Below are 21,836 nucleotides of genomic sequence, written 5' to 3'. Positions count from 1 at the left end.
CACTATTCAAAAAGAAGGAGAACAAGCGCAAAAATAATATTGTGATTTTGTCGACACGATATACACCCCCCCCCCCCCCAGAAGGAAGCCATCCATCTCTACAGGACAGCTATGATTGAAGCGATAGCAATAAGCTGCTAGATTATGTTGGACAATGTGATGTCAGCAACGAGCCAAGGAAAACAAGGCCTAATGATAATAGAACGTGGATCTCTGACTCTCTTTCCATCAGCAGAAGAAGTCGACTCTCTCTGACCCCAAACCCCACTCCCTCTCTACTATCCTAAAGCCAGCCAGATACCAATTACCTAACCCCAAGACAACCTAACCAAACCCCCACCACAAAGAAAACGTCCACAAATCCCACTGATTTACATACCTACTACTACATGTTCTGACTTTCCAGTCATCTAATAATGAACAACAATATAAAAACACAACATGTAACAATTTCAAATTAAATTTGTCACATGCACCGAATACAACATGTAAAATGCTCACTTATAAGTCCTTAACACATTTTTCTTAACTGCATTGTTGGTTAAGTAAAAAAAAAAAGAAATAAAAGTAACAAATATTTAAAGAGCAGCAGAAAATAATAATAGCGAGGCTATATACAGGGGGTACCAGTACAGAGTCTATGTGGAGGCTATATACAGGGAGTACCAGTACAGAGTCTATGTGGAGGCTATATACAGGGGGTACCAGTACAGAGTCTATGTGGAGGCTATATACAGGGAGTACCAGTACAGAGTCAATGTGGAGGCTATATACAGGGGGTACCGGTACAGAGTCAATGTGGAGGCTATATACAGGGGGTACCGGTACAGAGTCAATGTGGAGGCTATATACAGGGGGTACCGGTACAGAGTCAATGTGGGGGCTATATACAGGGGGTACCAGTACAGAGTCAATGTGGAGGCTATATACAGGGGGTACCAGTACAGAGTCAATGTGGAGGCTATATACAGGGGGTACCAGTACAGAGTCAATGTGGAGGCTATATACAGGGGGGTACCGGTACAGAGTCAATGTGGGGGCTATAAACAGGGGGTACCAGTACAGAGTCAATGTGGAGGCTATATACAGGGGGTACCGGTACAGAGTCAATGTGGAGGCTATATACAGGGGGTACCGGTACAGAGTCAATGTGGAGGCTATATACAGGGGGTACCGGTACAGAGTCAATGTGGGGGCTATATACAGGGGGGTACCGGTACAGAGTCAATGTGGGGGCTATAAACAGGGGGTACCAGTACAGAGTCAATGTGGAGGCTATATACAGGGGGTACCGGTACAGAGTCAATGTGGAGGCTATATACAGGGGGTACCGGTACAGAGTCAATGTGGAGGCTATATACAGGGGGTACCGGTACAGAGTCAATGTGGAGGCTATATACAGGGGGTACCGGTACAGAGTCAATGTGGAGGCTATATACAGGGGGTACCGGTACAGAGTCAATGTGGAGGCTATATACAGGGGGTACCGGTACAGAGTCAATGTGGAGGCTATATACAGGGGGTACCGGTACAGAGTCAATGTGGAGGTTATATACAGGGGGTACCAGTACAGAGTCAATGTGGAGGCTATATACAGGGGGGTACAGAGCCAATGTGGAGGCTATATACAGGGGGTACCAGTACATGTGTGGGGGCTATATACAGGGGGTACCGGTACAGAGTCAATGTGGGGGCTATATACAGGGGGTACCGGTACAGAGTCAATGTGGAGGCTATATACAGGGGGTACCGGTACAGAGTCAATATGGAGGCTATATACAGGGGGTACCGGTACAGAGTCAATGTGGAGGTTATATACAGGGGGTACCGGTACAGAGTCAATGTGGAGGCTATATACAGGGGGTACCGGTACAGAGTCAATGTGGAGGCTATATACAGGGGGTACCAGTACAGAGTCAATGTGGAGGCTGTATACAGGGGGGTACCGGTACAGAGTCAATGTGGAGGCTGTATACAGGGGGGTACCGGTACAGAGTCAATGTGGAGGCTATATACAGGGGGTACCGGTACAGAGTCAATGTGGAGGCTATATACAGGGGGTACCGGTACAGAGTCAATGTGGAGGCTATATACAGGGGGTACCGGTACAGAGTCAATGTGGAGGCTATATACAGGGGGGTACCAGTACAGAGTCAATGTGGAGGCTATATACAGGGGGTACCGGTACAGAGTCAATGTGGAGGCTATATACAGGGGGTACCGGTACAGAGTCAATATGGAGGCTATATACAGGGGGTACCGGTACAGAGTCAATGTGGAGGCTATATACAGGGGGTACCGGTACAGAGTCAATGTGGAGGCTATATACAGGGGGTACCGGTACAGAGTCAATGTGGAGGCTATATACAGGGGGGTACCAGTACAGAGTCAATGTGGAGGCTATATACAGGGGGTACCGGTACAGAGTCAATGTGGAGGCTAAATACAGGGGGGTACCGGTACAGAGTCAATGTGGAGGCTATATACAGGGGGTACCGGTACAGAGTCAATGTGGAGGCTATATACAGGGGGTACCGGTACAGAGTCTATGTGGAGGCTATATACAGGGGGTACCGGTACAGAGTCAATGTGGAGGCTATATACAGGGGGTACCGGTACAGAGTCAATGTGGAGGCTATATACAGGGGGGTACCGGTACAGAGTCAATGTGGAGGCTATATACAGGGGGGTACCGGTACAGAGTCAATGTGGGGGCTATACATAGGGGGGTACCGGTACAGAGTCAATGTGCGGGGGCACCGGTTAGTCGAGGTAATATGTACATGTAGGTAGAGTTAAAGTGACTATGCATAGACAAACAGAGAATAGCAGCAGTGTAAAGGGGGGGGGGGGGGGCAATGCAAATAGTCTGGGTAGCCATTTGATTAGCTGTTCAGGAGTCTTATGGATTGGGGGTAGAAGCTGTTGAGAAGCCTTTTGGACCTAGACTTGGTGCTCAGGTATGGCTTGCCATGCGGTAGCAGAGAGAACAGTCAATGACTAGGGTGGCTGGGGTCTTTGACAATTTTAAGGCCTTCCTCTGACACCGCCTGGTGTAGAGGTCCTGGATGGCAGGAAGCTTGGCCCCGGCGATGTACTGGGCTGTACTCACTACCCTTTCCTTTTGGGTCGAGGCCAAACAGTTGCCATACCAGGCAGTGATGCAACCAGGCAGGATGCTTTCGTTTTTTCTTGTAAGCAGGAATCAGGAGGATAGAATTATTGTCAGATTTGCCAAATGGAGGGTGAGGGAGAGCGTTGTATGGGTCTCTTTGTGTGGAGTAAAGGTGGCCTACAGTTTTTTCCCCTCTGGTTTATTTAACATGCTGGTAGAAATGAGGTGAAACAGATTTATTTTTCCCTGTATTAAAGTCCCCGGCCACTAGGAGCGTGGCCTCTGGATGAGCGGTTTCCTTTTTGCTTATGGCTGTTTGTGGTGGTAAATATACAGCTATTAGAATATAGATGAAAACTATCTTGGTAAATAGTGTGGTCTACAGCTTATGAGATGCTCAGCTGATGTAGAGTAAAACCTTAAGACTTCCTTAGATATTGTGCACCAGCTGTTGTTTACAAATATACACAGACAGTCACCCCTTGTCTTATCAGAGGCTGCTGTTCTATCCTGCCGATACAGTGTATAACCCACCAGCTGTATGTTATTCATGTCGTCGTTCAGCCACAACTCGGTGAAACATAAATATTACAGTTATTAATGTCCCGTTGGACAGATATACGTGCTTGTAGTTAGTCTATTTTATTATCCAATGATTGTACATTGGCTAATAGGATCGATGGTAAAGGCAAATTACCACTCGCCGCCGGATCCTTATGAGGCACCCCGACCTTCGTCCTCGATATCTCAGTCTCTTTCTCCTGTGAATGGCGGGGATGAGGGCCTTGTCGGGTGTCTGGAGTAAATCCCTCTCCTCTGACTCGTTAAAGAAAAATAGGAGGTGAGTAATCGCTGTCCTGATTTCTAGAAGCTCTTTTCGGTCATAAGAGACGGCGGCAGAAACATTATTTACAAAATAAGTTACAAATAACGCAAAAAAAAACACACAATAGCACAATTGGTTAGGAGTAGAGGTTGACCAATTAATCGGAATGGCCGATTAATTAGGGCCGATTTCAAGTTTTCATAACAATTGGTAATCAGAATTTTTGGACGCCGATTATATTGCAATCCACGAGGAGGCTGCGTGGCAGGCTGACCACCTGTTACGCGAGTGCAAGCAGCAAGGAGCCATGGTAAGTTGCTAGCTAGCATTGAACTTATCTTCTAAAAAACAATCAAATGGTTGATGATATTACTAGTTTATCTAGCTTGTCCTTCGTTGCATATAACTTCACTTCTCTTGCGTTCAGTATCGGCATTGAAAAATCAGAATCGGTCGACCTCTAGTTAGGAGACTAAAACGACAGCCATTCTCTCCGAGTTACAGTTCATATAAGAAAATCAGTCAATTAAAAGGAATTCATTAACCCATAATCTATGGATTTGTTGATCACAGATACCTTTTTAAAAAATGGTAGGGACGTGGAATCAGAAAACCAGTCAGTATCTGGTGTGACCACCATTTGCCTCATGCAGCGCGACACATCTCCATAGAGTTGATCAGGCTGTTGATTGCGGCCTGTGGTTGTTGTCCCACTCCTCTTCAATGGCTGTGTGAAGTTTCTGGATTTTTGCAGGAACTGGTACATGCTGTCCTACACGTCAGAGGGATGTGGGTCAATGAAGCCGGGGCCTATCTGAATACCATTCCATCCCATAAGGCTCTGTGCACATTGGATCAGGGTCCATAGAGCACTATGTAGGCCTAGTGAATGGACTAGTGTATTTAATACAAGGGAATGGGACAGCAAGGAGCACATACCATTGAGTTCAGTAGGCAGCACCATAGAGCTGGGGCTCTGACCTTGGGAGTGCTACTGGATATGCATACGTGTGTGTGTGTGTGTGTGTGTGTGTGTGTGAACACACACAATCACACAGCTACTAAACTCAGAAAAAAATGAAACGTCCTCTCATTGTCAACTGCATTAATTTTCAGCAAACTTAACATGTGTAAATATTTGTATGAACATAAGATTCAACAACTGAGACAAACTGAACAAGTTCCACAGACATGTGACTAACATACATTTTATAATGTGTCCCTGAACAAGGGAGGGGTCAAAATCAAAAGTAACAGTCAATGCAGCTGGTGGCCACACCAGATACTAAGTACTGCAGTGCATCTCCTCCTCATGGAATGCACCAGATTTGCCAGTTCTTGCTGTGAGATGTTACACCACTCTTCCACCAAGGCACCTGCAAGTTCCCCGGACATTCCTGGGTGGAATGGCCCTAGCCCTCACCCTCTGATCCAACAGGTCCGAGACATGCTCAATGGGATTGAGATATGGGCTCTTCGCTTGCCATGGCAGAACACTGACATTCCTGTCTTGCAGGAAATCATGCACAGAACGAGCAGTATGGCTGGTGGCATTGTCATGCTGGAGGGTCAGGATGAGCCTGCAGGAAGGATACCACATGGGGGAGGAGGATGTCTTCTCTGTAACGCAGAGCGTTGAGATTGCCTGCAATGACAACAAGCTCAGTCCGATGAGGCTGTGACACACCACCCCAGACCAAGACGGACCCTCCACCTACAAATCGATCCTGGTCCAGAGTATAGGCCTCGGTGTTATGCTCATTCCTTTGACGATAAACGCGAATCCGACCATCATCCCTGGTGAGACAAAACCACGACACGTAAGTGAAGAGCACTTTTTGCCAGTCCTGTCTGGTCCAGCGATGGTGGGTTTGTGCCCATAGGCGACGTTGTTGCCGGTGATGTCTGGTGAGGACCTGCCTTACAACGGGCCTACAAGCCCTCAGTCTAGCCTCTCTCAGCCTTTTGCGGACAGTCTGAGCACTGATGGAGGGATTGTGTTGTCCTGGTGTAACTCGGGCAGTTGTTGTTGCCATCCTGTACCTGTCCCGCAGGTGTGATGTTTGGATGTACCGATCCTGTGCAGGTGTTGTTACACGTGGTCTGCCACTGCGAGGACAATCAGCTATCCGTCCTGTCTCCCTGTAGCGCTGTCTTAGGCGTCTCACAGTACGGACATTGCCATTTATTGCCCTGGCCACATCTGCAATCCTCATGCCTCCTTGCAGCATGCCTAAGGCACGTTCACGCAGATGAGCAGGGACCCTGGGCATCTTTCTTCTGGTGTTTTTCAGTCAGTAGAAAGGCCTCTTTAGTGTCCTACGTTTTCATAACTGTGACCTTAATTGCCTACCGTCTGTAAACTGTTAGTGTCTTAACGACCGTTCCACAGGTGCATGTTCATGAATTGTTTATGGTTCATTGAACAAGCATGGGAAACAGTGTTTAAACCTGTTACAATGAAGATCTGTGAGGTTATTTGGATTTTTACGATTTATCTTTGAAAGACAGGGTCCTGAAAAAGGGACGTTTCTTTTTTTGCTGAGTTTATATGCCAAGCCACACGCGCACACACACCCACTCTCTCTCGCAGGTCACATACAGTTATAGACACGCATAAATAGAGTTGGCGCAGTGCAGATTCCCTCCATAGTAAAAGGATCAACTCCTATAAATCGTGCCTCTGCTGGGGACAGATCACATCTCCTAGCTCCCCACATGTCAAAACACATATCCCTCCTCCTTTAATATGCCTATCTCTTTATACTGTATTATCACAGCTGTTCTCTTATGACTGCTATCAATGTTGTTCAGGCCTGCATGTTCAACTAAGGCCTATTAGGGATGACATAGCTACATACCACACCCTAACAGGGAGGACACAGCTACATAACACACCCAAACAGGGATGACACTGCTGACAGTGATTGGCTTAATTGGCAGTGATTGGCTTAATGAGTCTGGTGACCTGGAACACAGGCATATAAAGTATAGAGGCCCTGTGGGTACAGACAGCGTAGGGGGTAGATGCACGAGGGTACAGACAGCGTAGGGGGTAGATGCACGAGGGTACAGACAGCGTAGGGGGTAGATGCACGAGGGTACAGACAGCGTAGGGGGTAGACGCACGAGGGTACAGACAGCGTAGGGGGTAGACGCACGAGGGTACAGACAGCGTAGGGGGTAGACGCACGAGGGTACAGACAGCGTAGGGGGTAGACGCACGAGGGTACAGACAGCGTAGGGGGTAGATGCACGAGGGTACAGACAGCGTAGGGGGTAGATGCACGAGGGTACAGACAGCGTAGGGGGTAGATGCACGAGGGTACAGACAGCGTAGGGGGTAGATGCAAGAGGGTACAGACAGCGTAGGGGGTAGATGCACGAGGGTACAGACAGCGTAGGGGGTAGATGCACGAGGGTACAGACAGCGTAGGGGGTAGATGCACGAGGGTACAGACAGCGTAGGGGGTAGATGCAAGAGGGTACAGACAGCGTAGGGGGTAGATGCACGAGGGTACAGACAGCGTAGGGGGTAGATGCACGAGGGTACAGACAGTGTAGGGGGTAGATGCATGAGGGTACAGACAGCGTAGGGGGTAGATGCACGAGGGTACAGACAGTGTAGGGGGTAGATGCATGAGGGTACAGACTAAAGGCCGACCGATTCTGATTTTCAACGCCGATACAGATTGGAGGACCAAAATAAAGCAGATACCGATTAATCTGCCGATTTTTATTTATTTATTTGATACTGAATGAAAAGTTAAAATAAGTTAATATAATACATCAATAAAATCAATTTAGCCTCAAATAAATAATGAAACATGTTCAATTTGGTTTAAATAATGCAAAAACAAAGTGTTGGAGAAGAGAGTAAAAGTGCAATATGTGCCATGTAAGAAAGCTAACGTTTCAGTTCCTTGCTCAGAACATGAGAACATATGAAAGCTGGTGGTTTTAACATGAGTCTTCAATATTCCCAGGTAAGAAGTTTAAGGTTGTAGTTATTATAGGAATTATAGGACTATTTTTCTCTATACCATTTGTATTTCATATACATTTGACTATTGGATGTTCTTATAGGCACTTTAGTATTGCCAGTGTAACAGTATAGCTTCTGTCCCTCTCCTCGCTCCTACCTGGGCTCGAACCAGGAACACATCGACAACAGCCACCCTCAAAGCAGCGTTACCCATGCAGAGCAAGGAGAACAACCACTCCAAGTCTCAGAGCGAGTGACGTTTGAAACGCGTCAAGCTTCAATGCTTCAAGCATTGCGAAGAGCTGCTGGCAAACGCACAAAAGTGCTGTTTGATTGAATGCTTACGAGCCTGCTGGTGCCTACCATCATCGCTCAGTCAGACTGCTCTATCAAATCATAGACTTAGTTATAACATAATAATACACAGAAATACGAGCCTTGGGTCATTAATATGGTCGAATCCGGAAACTTTCATTTCGAAAACAAAATGTTTATTCTTTCAGTGAAATACGGAACCGTTATGTATTTTATCTAACGGGTGGCATCCCTAAGTCTAAATATTGCTGTTACATTGTACAACCTTCAATGTTATGTCATAATTATGTAATATTCTGGCAAATTAATTATGGCCTTTGTTAGGAATAAATGGACTTCACACAGTTAGCAATGAGCCAGGCGGCCCAAACTGCTGCATATACCCGGACTGCAATTTACAGAACGCAAGTGAAGTGACAATTTCCCTAGTGAAAAGAAATTCATGTTAGCAGGCAATATTAACTAAATATGCAGGTTTAAAAATATATACTTGTGTATTGATTTAAAGAAAGGCATTGATGTTTAGGTATATTGGTGCAATGACGGTGCTTTTTTTTCCGCAAATGCGCTTGTCACCCATTTGTTGAAGTAGGCTGTGATTCAATGAGAAATTAACAGGCACCGCATCGATTATATGCAACGCAGGACACGCTAAACTAGTAATATAATCATCAACCATGTGTAGTTAACTAGTGATTATGTTAAGATTGATTGTTTTTTTATAAGACAAGTTTAAAGCTAGCTAGCAACGTACCATGGCTTCTTGCTGCCCACACGTAACAGGTCTCCTCGTGGAGTGCAATGTAAGGCAGGTGGTTAGAGCGTTGGACTAGTAACCGGAAGGTTGCAAAAACTAATCCCTGAGCTGACAAGGTAAAAATCTGTCGTTCTGCCCCTGAACAAGGCAGTTAGCCTAGGAACGGTGGGTTGTCATTGAAAATAAGAATATGTTCTTAACTGACTTGCCTAGTTAAATACAGGTGTAAAAATAAAAAATAAACAATTACCGGTTGTTATGAAAACTTGAAATCGGCCCTAATTAAATCGGTCATTCCGATTAATCGGTCGAACTCTAGTACAGACAGTGTAGGGGGTAGATGCACGAGGGTGCAGACAGTGTAGGGGGTAGATACTAGTGCACTACTTTTGACCAGGGCCAACAGGGAATTGGGTGCCATTTGGGAAGCAACTAAGGATTTGTGAAGCTCAAAGACCAGATCTTGAATCATTTTAACGAGAGAAGTCTGGCATGGAGATCACAGCCCGTTAATTTTGCCCAAACTTGGCACTCCTCTCTCTTCCCATGGTCGTGGCTTGCTTGACCCCGTAACTATGGCGAAGGAACTCCAATATCTATGCAAACGCCTTTTCACCGCTCAGGAATCTCAACTCTAGTCTGGAACGCAGACACACACTTCCCCTGGCAGAACAAAACTCAGCTGAAGTCCAAGGGCCGGAACCACGACTCCATTCAGCACATCACATCACCCACATATGTATAATGAGGTTATTATAACCCAGCCCACCAGGATTACTGGGAACACAGAGTTTGGTTACCCAACAAAGCTACAAACATTCATCCCACACAGACAGACAGTAAGATCCATTTATCTATGCTGAGAATATCGTATACAGAGATTAAAATGTAAACAATGTGTAATTGTTCTCACATTACTTTGACATAAGTCATTTCTAAGTGGCGTTCATCTGGTTTCCCTGGGCATTACAAACAAGTTTAGAGACACTGAGACAGGGTTCTGAACATGCCCAAAAGAGCAGCTTCATTCAGACCCGACCCAGAACCAACTACTACACGGATATATAGAAAACAGTCAAATGTATTACAGATGGAGAGAGAAAGAGATATATAGAAAGAGATATTATATAGAGAGAAAGATATATTTAGAGAGAAAGAGGTATATATAGAGAGAGAAAGAGGTATATATATAGAGAGAGAAAGAGATATATAGAGAGAGATAGAGATATATAGAGAGAGAAAGCCACATGTTTTTGATCAGCCTCTGAGAGAAGAAGTGAGGTAACGGTGATGTCATGTTTGTCTTTTGGACAGGTTCAAATAAAAGGAGTTGATGCTTCTAAATGGTTTAATGCTCCCGCTCTCTCTCCCAAACCAGATACACACACATACAGAGGCAAGCATGAACGAACACACCAACAACAAGTAAAAGTGTCACGCCCACACACCCATCCACCAAACACACATACATTTACAGGCATAGTTCCACACACATGCATGCACTAACGCGCTGGAACACACACACCAAGTTGATTGTGCATGTTACAACAAGCCCTAGCTGCTCTTTTATATAGAGTTGAGCCTATCGAGAAGCTACGTATTCACCAAAACAAACACTAACTCTTTCAAGCCTTCCTCAGTACACAGACGTATTTCAGGTTTGATTTCATACAACACAACGCTGCTAACAGTTGAACAAGGCTTAGTGTACTCGTGGGACCGACATCTGTCACAACAAATACAGTGTCCTGCAGTGATTGTAGCCACTTAGCCGTCACTGAAGTTGTGTGTTGTTGGAACCGCCTTTAAAAGTCCAAATAGTTAATAGGCCTTATTCCTGTACGTGTACTCACTAGGTCAAATGGACCATGGTGGACACTGTACTTCCTGCCTACTCAGACCTTAGTACTGGCTGGGCAGCTAGCGCCTTGGGGTGACTGTAAAGCCATTCATTTGGAAAGAGAAAATAAACAGAGGCAAGGAGAGAGAGAGAAAGAGAGAGAAAGCGAGGAGGGAGAGAAAGAACGAGAGAAAGAGTGAGAGAGCAGAGAGATCACTAGGTTGGAGTGATAGAGGAAGTGACGCCACCGTGCCAAAAGCAAGAACGCACTAGCAGTATACTGTTCCTTTGGACAGGGTGAAGGCCTAGTCTGGATTTGGATTTCAGGTCCATCTACTGAACAGAACACACACACCAAAACGACTGGGGAAAAATCAAGCATCTCAGATTCAGAGTTACACCCTTTCAGAAGCAATTATCGTATTTATCTTGGCTGGACCTTTTAACTCCAGGCAGTCTGCTCTCTGGTCCTGGTGTTGAAATGGAGATCCTTAGAGGGTGATTATAAGTTGAGAAATATCAGTGCTGAGGTGATCTGGATAGTCGGGGAGGTGTGTGTGTGTGTACCTGTATCCCTTGTGTCTTTGATCTATCCAGAGTCCAGACATGGTAGACTACAGGGGAGAGCGGTGTGAAACCCCAAGGCGTTCAAGGGGTCTGGAAGATATGAGTGATTCAGCACTGAACACCATACTATAGGTTAAAACCAACTCTGCAACAATCTATGATTAAACACATATTTATCTTGTCTAGTCATACCACCGTGTGTGTGGTCTGCATATGGGTTCCTTTTTGATACTGTAGTAGCTCACTGTCTGGATTATGTTTCAAATTAGTTACCAGTGTAGTTAGAGTGTAATTACATACCATTACACCAAGACATTTACATTCCACGTAGAGAGTGACAGTGATTGCACCACTTTGATAAAGTACTGGGACTGTATAGTGTCAGCTGAAATCAAAGGGTTTTATCTCCCAGACAGACTCTCAGTTGGAGATAGAGAGACATATGAAGACAGAGGGGAAACCTTAGACCATTGTTTTCTGTCTGGAAGATAATCAAGGGAACTCAGACAACTGTGACATGGAAGAATGAATGCTATATGATATAATTAAATTGAGCCTTTTCAATACTACAAAATCAATGAAGGAGCAAAGCGCTGATCATCACACTGTCTCGCACCACATGCCGCGTTGAAAACTGGGAACTCGGAAATTCTGGACTTCCGACTTCAGTGCGTTCAAGACAACTGGGAACTCGGAAAACAAACGAGCTCAAAAAAAACATTTTTAACAGTCGCCCAACTCAGAATTCCAAGTCGGAAACTCGGGCATGTTTCTAGAGCCTTTCCGAACCGAAGATCACTAACGTCATGATCTGACCTGGTTATTTTGCGATTTCCCAGTTGTCTTGAAAGCACCAATATTTTCTTCACCACGAGTGTTTTTGCATGCATACCATACAACTTTCACGCTTTCCGCAAACAAAGGGTAGTTTAATGCAATAACACGCCAACATATTTAGCATTTTTTAAAAGAGTAGCACTTATTTTACTTTCCCTAGTCGAACTACTGTAGGCAAACCTACATTGATTGTCTGGTTGCCATGATTACATATTGTACCCACCACCACGTGAAGACGTTTACAAAACACATTACAGTATCATACACACTCATTGACGGAGGATACAATTTACATTGCTGTACCACGTTGCAGAGGCAACTTCGAATGCGTGCCACCGCATGCCACCACGGTTTGCCAGATAATAGGCTGTTACTGTCTGACGCGCGGTGAACGTCCATCAAAATCACACACACAGGTTAACTTACTAGATGTAAACGAATATGCTACGACTATTAAAATACATAACCGAGTTAACATTTTAAAGTGCATTTACCTGAAACTCGTGGAAGCTGGATAAATTGAGAATAAATTAATTTCATTCAGGACCACGGCACGCCACTCCGCAAAGTGCTCTGATCTTTGATTCAAGCGTTTTGAATTAAAGCAATTGACCACACGAAGAGAACGCCTCCTTCACTGACGACAAACTAAAGTGATATGCCTAAACTGATCCTAACACTTATTCAAAACCAAGCCAGATGGTGTAGAGATTTAAAATATATCAATGCGGAACCACAGAGTCACAATTTGGCAGGAAGTCGTTTCTGACTCTCCTCTGCTTTACGTGAATGTGCATAAATTTGGCAAACCTCACCTCTAGTAAACCAATAACTTGTGTTATTATAAGTTATAGGCCTACTGTAAATAATGACGCTATACATTTACTCACGGCAAAACAAAATGGCAAACTGTCCAGTCTTTATTACAATCTGAATAGATGGACCATGAATCATACGACTAGGCCTATATATAATTCACAAAAACAACATAGGCACTTTTTCGTGAATAAAACATGTATAAAAATTACCATGGCAGAGTATTATGACATAGGTCAGTTGTTCTGACTAGGGGACTAGGACTCTGCTTCCCATTGACCTGACTGTAATCGGAGCCTGCTATGGCGTTCAGTAAGTAGTCTAGTCAAGTGGACGCGAAGAAACAACGCCCACATGCGTTCTGCATAGGACTATATTATTTCACCAGTTTATCCCATGCAAAACTCCACTCTATGTCCTATACGTACGACTAGACATGCCATAGATATATGTAGGCTACTCACCACAGCCGCACTTTGAATGATCCTGCAGCAGAATTCCCTACTACCTATTGTGCTCTACCGGCTCCGTGCAACCTACATGGCATTTAACTGACACCTCCTCTGTCTGCTACAGTGTAGCGCATTCCTGCAAACGAGACCATTCCGAAAATGTATCATTATAGACGTCAAAGCTTGCATCCTACAGCCATAGAAAATGATGCATCTGTTAGATTTTATTATTTTTTTACACTAAATGTCAACACCACCAGTTACTTTAAAATATTATGAATTACAACTTTATACAAAATGTAGTGCGGGTCCAGTCTGTCCGAGTGGGGTCAGTTGACAAATTCTCATATTCCATCTTTAGTAACACTCTCAACTGTATGTTCCTCAAAAAAGTCAGAAAACCCACAATTTCCTTACACGAATTGTCCTGAACAGACGTATCACCTGCCCAGAAGATGCTGCTGGTGATGGAGCCTCTCCAGCTGTTTCCATGTTACGCTAAGGCCACCTGGTGGCCATTCTCACTGTGCCGTAGAAGTGCTGAGGCTACTCAGAAGTGAAGCAGACCGTCTGAATATAAATCAGATTTGTAGCAGGTAGTACATACAAACTAGATGTCTAAACATGACCAAGGTGAGTGTACTTGTGCGTATAGAATGAGGAGAAAAGAAAGCCCCGCACACTGCTCTTGCTCGAATGATATCACTTTAGTTTACTTTTCAACCTGTATGCCTAAAGGCTTCGTCAGGGCTTGACGGCCTGCTCGCTCAGTGTGCGGGTCTTTTTTTTTCTTCTAAGATATTAGATATCAGATCGTTATTCCCACGCACCTGCAACAAGAAAACTCAGATGTGCCAGTGTTTTTACTCTTTTATATAATTGATAAAAAGGATGTCTGGTGGAATAACACCGCCTACAGCTGCTCAGAAAGATTGCAATTCTGTATGCAGCTCAATTCATACAAGATGTGTTTATGATGGTAGGGTTTCTATGGTAGACGACATACTGACCAGGTATGGTAGGCCCGCTTACCACTGGTGGTGTGGGCCAGGGTTTCTCAAACATCGGTCCCTAACGCTACACAGCTGATTCAAATCGTCAACGTTTTATGATGAGTTGGTGATTTGAATCAGCTGTGTAGTGCTAGGGCAGGAACCAAACCGTGCACCCAGGGGGGGGGGGGCTCCAGTACCACGTTGTGGATACCCTGGTGTAGGCTATGTATAGCTTTGAGTTTAACTGTAGGTTTACTAGAATAAAACGGTAGCATAAAATGGTAGCATAAAATGGTAGCAAAAAATGGTAGGCCTGATTTTGTATATGCCAGATTTCTTCACAAATTACAAAAACAAGAACGTAGGCCATTTGTCTTAAAACCAAGTTATGCAAGTTATCCAGCTTATTAATTTTTCAAGAATTGAATTGTTCTTTTTCATAACCTGATTTTTGTACAACCGCCACGAGCGCTCCTGGAGAGATACACAGCACAATATAATAGAAGCCTTGACTAAATATGTTTTTGTTACTGGAAAACATCTCTAGAAGGTGTGCTAATACTGTTAAACTCAGAGCTAAAGATACAATTGTAAGGAGCAGAACTCGCCCCCCCCCCCCCCCCCCCCTTTGTACCCTTAATCAAAGAGGCAATCTGCGATTGCTGCATATGCTTGTAGACTTTTAAACATTCAAAACACAGTTAAAATTGTGATTTTGATCTAATACTTGCGTCCAGAGCTCTGTCTTTGAATTTGAAAGTGGTTCCATTTCTCCAGCCCCATCCCTCAGCTATTTACCAAATCAGGGGCGGGGTAACCGCTTTGTTATTGTTTGATTTGTGGATTGCCCCTTTAATCAAAGATGAAACTAATCCATTCACTTGCACAGCACGCTGTTAATAACCAGGAAGTGGAAAAACAAAGTTAGAGAAAATAAACATTTGTTTTTACATTAAGAAGCAAATTAATTTGTATAACTCATAAATTAAATAAACCAATTGCTCAAGGGGTGACGGACAATGGTGACCCTCGTCGTGACCCCACTTCTTGCAGCAGGTATCGCAGGTGGAGTTGGAATACGCAAGAAACACGTTTCCATTATACACTTGTTAAAGGACAAATATAAGCACCCCCACCCCCCCCCCCCAAATTATTATAATAAAACTCAATAAAAGAAAAGGAGCGTGAGAAGTGTGTTTACAAATGTTCTGGTGAGGCAGTGTGTTTACAAATGTTCTGGTGAGGCAGTGTGTTTATAAATGTTCTGGTGAGGCAGTGTGTTTATAAATGTTCTGGTGAGGCAGTGTGTTTACAAATGTTCTGGTGAGGCAGTGTGTTTATAAATGTTCTGGTGAGGCAGTGTGTTTACAAATGTTCTGGTGAGGCAGTGTGTTTACAAATGTTCTGGTGAGGCAGTGTGTTTATAAATGTTCTGGTGAGGCAGTGTGTTTATAAATGTTCTGGTGAGGCAGTGTGTTTACAAATGTTCTGGTGAGGCAGTGTGTTTATAAATGTTCTGGTGAGGCAGTGTGTTTATAAATGTTCTGGTGAGGCAGTGTGTTTACAAATGTTCTGGTGAGGCAGTGTGTTTATAAATGTTCTGGTGAGGCAGTGTGTTTACAAATGTTCTGGTGAGGCAGTGTGTTTACAAATGTTCTGGTGAGGCAGTGTGTTTATAAATGTTCTGGTGAGGCAGTGTGTTTATAAATGTTCTGGTGAGGCAGTGTGTTTACAAATGTTCTGGTGAGGCAGTGTGTTTACAAATGTTCTGGTGAGGCAGTGTGTTTACAAATGTTCTGGTGAGGCAGTGTGTTTACAAATGTTCTGGTGAGGCAGTGTGTTTACAAATGTTCTGGTGAGGCAGTGTGTTTACAAATGTTCTGGTGAGGCAGTGTGTTTACAAATGTTCTGGTGAGGCAGTGTGTTTACAAATGTTCTGGTGAGGCAGTGTGTTTACAAATGTTCTGGTGAGGCAGTGTGTTTACAAATGTTCTGGTGAGGCAGTGTGTTTACAAATGTTCTGGTGAGGCAGTGTGTTTACAAATGTTCTGGTGAGGCAGTGTGTTTACAAATGTTCTGGTGAGGCAGTGTGTTTACAAATGTTCTGGTGAGGCAGTGTGTTTATAAATGTTCTGGTGAGGCAGTGTGTTTACAAATGTTCTGGTGAGGCAGTGTGTTTACAAATGTTCTGGTGAGGCAGTGTGTTTACAAATGTTCTGGTGAGGCAGTGTGTTTACAAATGTTCTGGTGAGGCAGTGTGTTTACAAATGTTCTGGTGAGGCAGTGTGTTTACAAATGTTCTGGTGAGGCAGTGTGTTTACAAATGTTCTGGTGAGGCAGTGTGTTTACAAATGTTCTGGTGAGGCAGTGTGTTTATAAATGTTCTGGTGAGGCAGTGTGTTTACAAATGTTCTGGTGAGGCAGTGTGTTTACAAATGTTCTGGTGAGGCAGTGTGTTTACAAATGTTCTGGTGAGGCAGTGTGTTTACAAATGTTCTGGTGAGGCAGTGTGTTTACAAATGTTCTGGTGAGGCAGTGTGTTTACAAATGTTCTGGTGAGGCAGTGTGTTTATAAATGTTCTGGTGAGGCAGTGTGTTTACAAATGTTCTGGTGAGGCAGTGTGTTTACAAATGTTCTGGTGAGGCAGTGTGTTTACAAATGTTCTGGTGAGGCAGTGTGTTTACAAATGTTCTGGTGAGGCAGTGTGTTTACAAATGTTCTGGTGAGGCAGTGTGTTTACAAATGTTCTGGTGAGGCAGTGTGTTTATAAATGTTCTGGTGAGGCAGTGTGTTTACAAATGTTCTGGTGAGGCAGTGTGTTTATAAATGTTCTGGTGAGGCAGTGTGTTTATAAATGTTCTGGTGAGGCAGTGTGTTTACAAATGTTCTGGTGAGGCAGTGTGTTTATAAATGTTCTGGTGAGGCAGTGTGTTTACAAATGTTCTGGTGAGGCAGTGTGTTTACAAATGTTCTGGTGAGGCAGTGTGTTTATAAATGTTCTGGTGAGGCAGTGTGTTTACAAATGTTCTGGTGAGGCAGTGTGTTTACAAATGTTCTGGTGAGGCAGTGTGTTTATAAATGTTCTGGTGAGGCAGTGTGTTTACAAATGTTCTGGTGAGGCAGTGTGTTTACAAATGTTCTGGTGAGGCAGTGTGTTTACACATGTTCTGGTGAGGCAGTGTGTTTACAAATGTTCTGGTGAGGCAGTGTGTTTACAAATGTTCTGGTGAGGCAGTGTGTTTATAAATGTTCTGGTGAGGCAGTGTGTTTACAAATGTTCTGGTGAGGCAGTGTGTTTACAAATGTTCTGGTGAGGCAGTGTGTTTACAAATGTTCTGGTGAGGCAGTGTGTTTACAAATGTTCTGGTGAGGCAGTGTGTTTACAAATGTTCTGGTGAGGCAGTGTGTTTACAAATGTTCTGGTGAGGCAGTGTGTTTATAAATGTTCTGGTGAGGCAGTGTGTTTATAAATGTTCTGGTGAGGCAGTGTGTTTACAAATGTTCTGGTGAGGCAGTGTGTTTACAAATGTTCTGGTGAGGCAGTGTGTTTACAAATGTTCTGGTGAGGCAGTGTGTTTACAAATGTTCTGGTGAGGCAGTGTGTTTACAAATGTTCTGGTGAGGCAGTGTGTTTACAAATGTTCTGGTGAGGCAGTGTGTTTACAAATGTTCTGGTGAGGCAGTGTGTTTACAAATGTTCTGGTGAGGCAGTGTGTTTACAAATGTTCTGGTGAGGCAGTGTGTTTACAAATGTTCTGGTGAGGCAGTGTGTTTACAAATGTTCTGGTGAGGCAGTGTGTTTACAAATGTTCTGGTGAGGCAGTGTGTTTACAAATGTTCTGGTGAGGCAGTGTGTTTACAAATGTTCTGGTGAGGCAGTGTGTTTACAAATGTTCTGGTGAGGCAGTGTGTTTACAAATGTTCTGGTGAGGCAGTGTGTTTACAAATGTTCTGGTGAGGCAGTGTGTTTACAAATGTTCTGGTGAGGCAGTGTGTTTACAAATGTTCTGGTGAGGCAGTGTGTTTACAAATGTTCTGGTGAGGCAGTGTGTTTACAAATGTTCTGGTGAGGCAGTGTGTTTACAAATGTTCTGGTGAGTCAGTGTGTTTACAAATGTTCTGGTGAGGCAGTGTGTTTACAAATGTTCTGGTGAGGCAGTGTGTTTACAAATGTTCTGGTGAGGCAGTGTGTTTACAAATGTTCTGGTGAGGCAGTGTGTTTATAAATGTTCTGGTGAGGCAGTGTGTTTACAAATGTTCTGGTGAGGCAGTGTGTTTACAAATGTTCTGGTGAGGCAGTGTGTTTACAAATGTTCTGGTGAGGCAGAGTGTTTACAAATGTTCTGGTGAGGCAGTGTGTTTACAAATGTTCTGGTGAGGCAGTGTGTTTACAAATGTTCTGGTGAGTCAGTGTGTTTACAAATGTTCTGGTGAGGCAGTGTGTTTACACATGTTCTGGTGAGGCAGTGTGTTTACAAATGTTCTGGTGAGGCAGTGTGTTTACACATGTTCTGGTGAGGCAGTGTGTTTACACATGTTCTGGTGAGGCAGTGTGTTTACAAATGTTCTGGTGAGGCAGTGTGTTTACACATGTTCTGGTGAGGCAGTGTGTTTACACATGTTCTGGTGATGCAGTGTGTTTACACATGTTCTGGTGAGGCAGTGTGTGGTGGGAGCTTTCTCACAAACCTCATCATTAGTTTGATACTGTTGATTTGTTGCCGCAGATGGTTTGTTTTACATAGCAGCTCAGGATAAATAATGTGTCAGGTTAGGTGAATTAACGCAGCAGGTTAGGTGAATTAACGCAGCAGGTTAGGTGAATTAACGCAGCAGGTTAGGTGAATTAACGCAGCAGGTTAGGTGAATTAACGCAGCAGGTTAGGTGAATTAACGCAGCAGGTTAGGTGAATTAACGCAGCAGGTTAGGTGAATTAACGCAGCAGGTTAGGTGAATTAACGCAGCAGGTTAGGTGAATTAACGCAGCAGGTTAGGTGAATTAACGCAGCAGGTTAGGAGAATTAACGCAGCAGGTTAGGTGAATTAACGCAGCAGGTTAGGTGAATTAACGCAGCAGGTTAGGTGAATTAACGCAGCAGGTTAGGTGAATTAACGTAGCAGGTTAGGAGAATGAGGTTAAAGGTTAGGAAAAGGGTTAGGGTTACAATGCTACAGTTGTCAACAACTGTTATCCCCAACACGGCCGTTAGATGGCGCTGAATGCCTACTCTCATTACAACGGGAGGAACGTTAACAAACCGTACATAGTGACAAATCATCAACGTCATAACAGCGACAAATGTGTGGCGAGCAGGCATTTTCCACAGCATTTTCCACATAATTTTCCTCAGCATTTTCCAATTAGGTGGGTCAGCGCCTGATTTGGTTCAATAAAAATGTTGACGCAAAAAGCGTTGAAAACAGACACAAAGTAGACCTACTGTAAATAAGTGGTGAGGCTCACACATCAGGAGAAAGGAGATAGTATTAGGACACACCCTGCCTATACGTTTCTCCCCTTACCATGGAACAGTGTGCATCCCCATCACAAGTTGACCTCCCACTACAATCAAGGGCCAAAATAGGACCAGTGAAGTACCTTCACCACCTTGAGGGCCCTCTGAAATGTGTAAATGACCTATAAATAACTCACACTGGAGTGTGTGTGTGTGTGTGTGTGTGTGTGTGTGTGTGCGAGTTACCTACCAAAAACAACACTCTGATCTGATGGTCCTTTACGACAGCTATTTCTAGCTCGGAGGGAATAGCCTATTCTGCTCAACCCCGTCACGAGGGGAGCTGACCATGATGGTGAACAGGGGAATGAAGTATATGGACAAAGAGATGAGTCTAAATATGTCCATGTTAACTGTTTGTGTCAGTGAGCAATGAAAAATGTGTTGGTGTATCAGATCAAACATGTGTTTAAATATCTTTCATTTGCGTCTTCGTTTCTGGTGCTATTCCTTTTTTCTTGTGAACTTGCACGCCTCAACCTTGACCTCATGGTTGTGTCTCAATTTGGGACACATCACATGATGTAGTGATACATCACCTTAATTAAACTACAGTCAGATTACCCTGGTAGTCAGATTCATGTTCCTGAGAATCCAACCCAACCCAATGGATACACAAGGGTACTCCTTCCGTCCAATACCAGTCCACACCCATAGACGTTCACTCACGAATAGAAAATTGTTCTCATCTAGGCTATCTATTTCTAATGAATCTATTCTTTATGCATCTATGATTTGCCGGTCAGATTAAGGGTATGGCCACACAGAGACACATGGGTTAAATGTGCGTCATTGTGCGTCATTAAACGCAAAGTGTCATTATGCACGTTACGCTGGTGACAGGTGTGTGCCCTAACGAGCAGCCTGGTATCAACACCAAATATCAATGCGGCTGGCCCACATAGCTTCCACCTAAGTCAAATGTTTCCACCTAAATCCACTTCTCCTAATGGCATCAGTGGAAGTTACGGTTCTCTCTGGATAGAAAAAGAGATGTAGATCCATGCTGTCATCTATTCTATGTACAGTATCTATATCTACGCAGCAATTAATCCACACTCTTTATGATATCATCAGAACAGCCATATTGTGTCTGGGGTGTAGAGCTATTAACATTGTCATCAATGCTCCTTGTATCTGCTGTCATCTATGCAGTATCTATATTTATGCATCTACAGTATACTCTGATTCTGCTATCACCACAACCACATAGTGTGTGGGGACATAGAACTATAGAACAACAGTAACATAGTAACATTCCGGAGTGTAGTGTGTGGGGACATAGAACTATAGAACTACAGTAACATAGTAACATTCCGGAGTGTAGTGTGTGGGGACATAGAACTATAGAACAACAGTAACATAGTAACATTCTGGAGTGTAGTGTGTGGGGACATAGAACTATAGAACTACAGTAACATAGTAACATTCCGGAGTGTAGTGTGTGGGGACATAGAACTATAGATCTACAGTAACATAGTAACATTCCGGAGTGTAGTGTGTAGGGACATAGAACTATAGAACTACAGTAACATAGTAACATTCCGGAGTGTAGTGTGTGGGGACAGAACTATAGATCTACAGTAACATAGTAACATTCCGGAGTGTAGTGTGTGGGGACATAGAACTACAACAGTAACATAGTAACATTCCAGGGTGTAGTGTGTGGGGACATAGAACTATAGAACTACAGTAACGTAGTAACATTCCGGAGTGTAGTGTGTGGGGACATAGAACTATAGATCTACAGTAACATAGTAACATTCCGGAGTGTAGTGTGTGGGGACATAGAACTACAACAGTAACATAGTAA

General features: G+C 43.9%; 1 protein-coding gene across 12 annotated transcripts in view; it reads right to left on the bottom strand.

Moving 5' to 3' along the window:
* Window positions 1-13,673, bottom strand: part of LOC118938206 (gamma-adducin) — a 158,424-nt gene extending 144,751 nt beyond the window's left edge. For 3 of the 12 annotated variants that reach the window (XM_090195615.1, XM_090195619.1, XM_090195627.1), the window contains exon 1: window positions 12,737-13,025. The gene's annotated coding sequence lies outside the window, so the exon portion shown is untranslated. Of the gene's footprint in view, window positions 1-11,405; window positions 11,520-12,736; window positions 13,026-13,522 lie in introns of those variants that run through there. The other 9 variants (XM_090195617.1, XM_090195631.1, XM_090195618.1 and 6 more) reach the window with 6 other exon arrangements.
* Between the last annotated feature and the right edge of the window lie 8,163 nt (window positions 13,674-21,836).

The sequence above is a fragment of the Oncorhynchus mykiss genome, chromosome 13, assembly GCF_057628025.1.
Source record: "Oncorhynchus mykiss isolate SJ-2025 chromosome 13, ASM5762802v1, whole genome shotgun sequence".
Taxonomy (NCBI): domain Eukaryota; kingdom Metazoa; phylum Chordata; class Actinopteri; order Salmoniformes; family Salmonidae; genus Oncorhynchus; species Oncorhynchus mykiss.
The sequence above is the reverse complement of the archived record's forward strand: the minus strand, read 5'-3'. Positions and strand labels throughout refer to the sequence as shown.